This window comes from Vipera ursinii (genome assembly GCF_947247035.1).
Source record: "Vipera ursinii genome assembly, chromosome: 3".
NCBI classification, from domain to species: Eukaryota; Metazoa; Chordata; class Lepidosauria; order Squamata; family Viperidae; genus Vipera; species Vipera ursinii.
This window is the reverse complement of record NC_139516.1, coordinates 43,750,299-43,756,298: the sequence shown is the minus strand read 5'-3', so window position 1 is coordinate 43,756,298 and position 6,000 is coordinate 43,750,299.

Genomic DNA, 6,000 nt, shown 5'->3' with positions numbered 1-6,000 from the left:
CACAGGTTTTCCCAGCCCAATTACGGCCACCGTACTCCGCACTTCCGCCACTGCCCTGTGAAAGGGAGGAAAGAGCCCAATCGCGTCAACCTTAGTAACTTATTGGGCCAATGAAAAGGTTTCTTCCCGCCTCCGGCCCGCAAGGCTTTCTGGTCATTGCAGTATTTTGTAACTGGGAGATTTGCTTTTATCAGCCAGTTAGAAAGACAGCGGAGCTAGAAAGTGAGGGTTATGAGGGTTAGCGCTAGCATACTAGCTTATTACCAATTCAAAACAAAGCAGAGGTTTTCTTTAGACGAGCATGCTCATTTTGTTTTGCCATATGCCTTGAGGCCTGGTTTATTTATTTTTAACAATCCATTAATGGTTTGTCCTTATTAACATTCTTCCAACCCTGAAAGTGAAAAAACGATAGGGATGGGAGGCTAGTACTAAGAGGCTGCTGGTTTGAAATTCAGAGAATGTTTTCTGCCACCCCGCACTTTGCATTTCATATTGTGCGGACATAAAGAACTGAGAAACTAGAACATTTCATGGTTAAGAGACGTTGAAAGTAGCTTATCCAGCAAAGTGAGATAAGGTATACTTTCCAAGGATAGCTTCTCCTTAGACAAATATTCTCAGAAAACCTAGAGGCCCTGGAAAGGAAGGAAGTTTCTTGTAAAAATGATGTGAGGATGGAAATGGGTACCTCAGTAAGGGGGTAGTATTCTATAAGGGGGCTAATTATATATATCCTGTGCTTGATGGAGGGGGTATTTGTGGCTGCCCACCTAATTTCTTGTTGTCATTGTTCATAGGTGGCGAATAAAGAATTTAATTTCATGATGTTTTTATGAAGGACTTTGATGCAATAAGAGCAACTTGGGAGCTATTGTTTAATCCTGCATGACTGGTAAGTTTTGTTGTTTTAGTTGGATATAATACTTTTATTCGCTAAGTGTGATTAGATACACAAGGAATTTGTCTCCTGTGCAAAGCTCAGTGTGCATGCCAAGCAACAAATAACCATAATAATGATAACAATAATGGGGTAGTAAACAAGATGGGAAAGATAATACTACTACAGCCATACAACATGGGTAACTATACTTACATAAGACAATATCATGAGAATTAGGTGTTCAGCAGAGTTATAGCATGAGAGAAGAAACTGTCCGTGTCTAGTTGTTTTGACATGCAATGCCCTATAGCAGCATACCAAGGAGAGATGAAACAGTTTATGCCCTGAATGTGAGGGGTCTGAAAATATTTTCTCAGCCCTCCTTCTGACCTGTGCAATATACAGGTCTTCTCTGGAAGGCAGTCTGGTTACAAACGTTTTTTTCTGCAGTCCTAACTATCTGTTGGAGTCTGTATCTGTACCAAACAGATGACAGACTCAATAACAGATGTACAGATGACAGACTCAGTAATTCCTCTCTAGAACTGTACCACAGTCCTGGGGCAGTCTGAACTTCCTGAGTTGATGCAGGAAGAACATCCTTTGTTATGCCAATTTAATTTAATTTAATTTATTAATATTTCTATACCGCCCTTCTCCCTGAGGACTCAGGGCGGTGTACAGGGCAAGAATAAAACACAGAAATGTACAAAAATTAAAAGATAATTAAATGCATGCCCGATTAAAATACAATAGATACATAGTAAAAACCCCAATAAAAATGATAAAATGATGGTTCTGTTTAAAATCTTAGGAGATTGCAGAACCCCAAAACTTAAAAGGATTCTACTGCTGATTCTGTGCTGTTGAATATAGTAAGAGGTGGTAGAATAGAAGGGCTCTTCCTAAAATCCATCTCATTTCTATAGTTTTAAGCATGTTCAACTTCCGATTGCTCTGGCTGCACCACAGGACCAATTGTTCAACCTCCCTATATGCAAACTCATCACTTTCACAAATAAGACCAATGAGTGTTGTATCATCTGCAAACTTCAGTATTTTAACAGTGGGACCCCTAGAGATGCAGTAATTGGTATATAGAGAGAAGAGCAATGAAGAAAGAACACAGCTCTGTGCTAATTGGCCAGGTACTTGATGTGATTTTCCCTAGCTTCATCTGTTGCTTTCTATTTATCAAAAAGCTAATAATCCACCTACAAGTATGGACAGGCACAGCTAGCTGAATCAATTTAGAGTGAAGAATTTCTGAAATTATGGTATTGAATGTGAGATGAAAAAGACCCAGGCATAGGTCCCTGTAGATTCAAGATGTTGCAAGATTGAGTGCAGTGCCATATTGACAGAACAATCTGCTGATCTATTTGCTCGATAGGCAAACTGCAAGGAGTCTTAACAGTGGATCCATGATGATTTTCGGGTGGGCCAGAACTAACCTCTTAAAGTTCTTCATAACTACATATGGCAGAGCAACCAGTCTGTAGTTATTCAGCTCCTTGATGGAAGGTTTCTTGGGAACTGGGATGATGGTAGAGTGTTTGAAGCAAGAAGGGACATAACACATCTCTAGTGATTTATTCAAGATGTGAGTGAAGATGGGGGGTGCAGTTGTTCAGGACAGGCTTTCAAGCAGGAAAGAGTTACTCCGCCTGGGCCTGGTGCTTTTCCAATAATTTGTTTATGAAATAGACCACATCTTTTTCTAAGCTCACCAGAGGTGGAAGGCCCAGAGGGATGAAGATAGGTATAGGAGATTTGGCTATTATTGGTGTATCTGAGGTGAGGAAGGTAATAATAATCATAATCATAATCATAATATAAAGTTGGAAGGAACCTTGGGGGTCATCTAGTCCAACCCCCTGCTCAGGCAGGAAACCCTATACCATTTCAGACAAATGACTGTCCAGTCTCTTCTTAAAAACTTCCAGTGTTGGAGCATTCACAGCTTCTGGAGGCAGGTTGTTCCACTGGTTAATTGTCCTGTCAGGAAGTTTCTCCTTAGTTCTAGGTTGCTTCTCTCCTTGATTAGTTTCCATCTGTTACTTCTTGTCCTGCCTTCGGAAGCTTTGGAGAATAGCTTGACTCCCTCTTCCTTGTGGCAGCCCCTGAGATATTGGATCTTGAATCTTGAATCTACATCGTGAATCTACAGGAACCTATGCATGGGTCCTTTTTGTAGACTTCATCTCACATTCAATACCATAATTCCAGAAATTCTTCACTCTAAATTGATTCAGCCCTTGAGATACTGTCATGGTAGATGACAGTGATCTCCTCTCAAACCTACAGTAGAATACGTTCAGGTCATCTGCCAGTTGACAATTCTCTTCAGTAAGGGCGGGAGCTCTGCTGTAGCCAATGATATTCTTCAGGCTTCTCCACACATTTGCTGATTTCATTAGCTGAGAACTGATTTTTCAGCTTTTCAGAGTAGCTTCTTTTTGCTACCCTGATCTCCTTGTTTATTTATCCCTGGCCTGGTTGTACAAAATCCTATCTCCTTTCCTGTAGGCCTCCTCTTTGGCACGATGTAGCTGTTGGAACCAAGGTTTTTTATTATTATTATTATATATGCACAAGCTCTTGGTAGGCACATAAATGTCCTCACAAAAGCTAACATATGATGTCATAGTATCAATGAGTTCATCCAAAATGTCTGTATTCGATCTTGTTTAGACAGTTTTAGAGTAATACTTTAATGAAAAAATAGTACTGAAAACATTGCAAACTTAAATATTTTTACCATGTCGGTCTAGCAGAGCTCACTATTTATGGGTTTTACATTTACTTATTTGGATTATTTAGTTTTTGTTACTCCACCTTTATTACTTTATAAGTAATTCAAGGTGGCAAACATTCATAATACTCCTCCTCCTCCTTTTCCCCCAAAAAACAACCCTGAGGTGGGTTGGGCTGACAGTGACCGGTCCAAAGTCATCCAGTCTGCTATCCAGGTTTCTGTCTTTTTACTGACCCTTTCCATTTCTTCAGAAGGGAAGATAGATTCTGCAACATTAATTTTATGTATGTTCAATTATAGAAATTCCAGAAAGATTCAGAAGTTTCAAAAAGTTTCAGAAAGGCTTAGTATTGTGTTCATACGGCATGATTAATTTAATTACGAATGTCATCTATTTTCTGGATTTGTAGAAAACCATAAGGTAACCATATGGTCTGAATTTTCTCTGAACTATAAAATACTCAAGTGGGGCTATGCTAATCAAGCATAGCATGCTGCTATGTCTTTGTGTGGCCTAAGTTATGATAACGCAGCTAAAAAGTCACTTGTTTTGAGACTCTTCAGGGACTAGATCAGTATTTATGCAACCAAGACAAGATTCATGTTTTTGAACTGTTTTTTATTTCTGATTTTGTATTTCTTTAGTAACTATTGCCTGCAATTAAGATAAAGCTGTATTTTACAAGTTTTACTTGTAAAAAGTAAAATGATTTACACTTTTGCCAGGTTCAGTCAAGAACATGCAGTAATAAATATCATAAAACCATAAGTGAGCATGATCTGGAAGTTGTGATTGTGTTTGGATCCTTGATATATATGTGTGTGTGTGTGTGTGTGTGTGTGTGTGTTTTCTGAGGTTTTCGCGGGTGCCTGTATGTGGATCCTTGGTTTTTCGGGTTTTTCCCCGCGTAGAACTAAAGGTGTAGGCGCAACGTTTCGACGGAATCCCATCCGTCATCATCAGGCTGGTGGCTTTAGCTTCCTTCTTCTGGGAGAAGCATGTGGCTGTTTGTTCCTCTTTTTTAAACTGCCAGAGGGGGTGTGTTCTGTGGAGGTGTGCTCTGATTGGGTGGGGGACCAAGTGTGGGACCAAGTGTGGGTTTAAAGTGGCTGATGTTGCAGCTGTAGTTAGGTTTCTGTTTTGTGGTTGTGCTGCACAACCACAAAACAGAAACCTAACTACAGCTGCAACATCAGCCACTTTAAACCCCTCCAAACCACACAATAAGCAAACTGACACCCACTATAAAAACATGGCACCACCACAAACACGAAGCCGAACAAAAGCAGCACAACTCACCAGCTCAGGTCTGGAGCTGGCAGCTGAGACCAGCCCATCCACTCAGAACACCCCCCCCACCCAATCAGAACACATCCACCATTCAAAATACACTCCCACCCAATCAGAACACACTTGGTCCCCCACCCAATCAGAGCACACCTCCACAGAACACACCCCCTCTGGCAGTTTAAAAAAGAAGAACAAACAGCCACATGCTTCTCCCAGAAGAAGGAAGCTAATGCCACCAGCCTGATGATGACGGATGGGATTCCGTCGAAACGTTGCACCTACACCTTTAGTTCTACGCAGGGAAAAACCTGAAAAACCAAGGATCCATATATCAAACAAGCACTGCATGAGCTGCAGTTATTTGCTATAAGATTTGCATCCTAGTCTTCTCTCAATGAATTCCCAACAGGATAAAAAAATATTGATTTGCCAATTTTTTTGCTTTTCACATTAGCCCTGTCAGGCAAATCTGAACTGAAAGAGTGAATCAAGAGCACAGTCATCCAATGACATTTATTACAAAGCAAACTGTTTTTCCAAACTATCTCCCGATTCCACATTCACTAATCAACCATGCCTATTCTGCTAAAACCCATACTGATTTATACAACATTTGATTCCAGTAAAGCAGCGGTCCCCAACCTTTGCATCTTGGCAGCCTGGCTGTGGGGGAAGGGAGAAGGAAACTGGGTGGCATGAGCAGTGGGCCAGCATGCATGAGCGTGCACACAGTCCTTGCACAAGTGGTGTGCTGGTGTGCACGGGCACAGCTTGACTTGCACAAGTGGTGGGCAGAGTGCATGCATGCAAGTGCCTACCGGCCTGCAGCTTCAACAAGTTGCGCTGTATGCACGTGCATGAGCTCCAGCCAGTCACTTGCATGGCCCAATTCCAAATAGGCTATGGCCCAATTGTGGGCCAGGGATTGGGGACCCCTACAGTAAAGGTTTGAATCCTATAGAATAAGAATCTGGCTATGTACATCTGATAATTCGTAATAAGGATGAAACTACAATAGTCTATGTTGCCTCCTGAAAATCAGTTTAACTGAAAACATCACATACTATA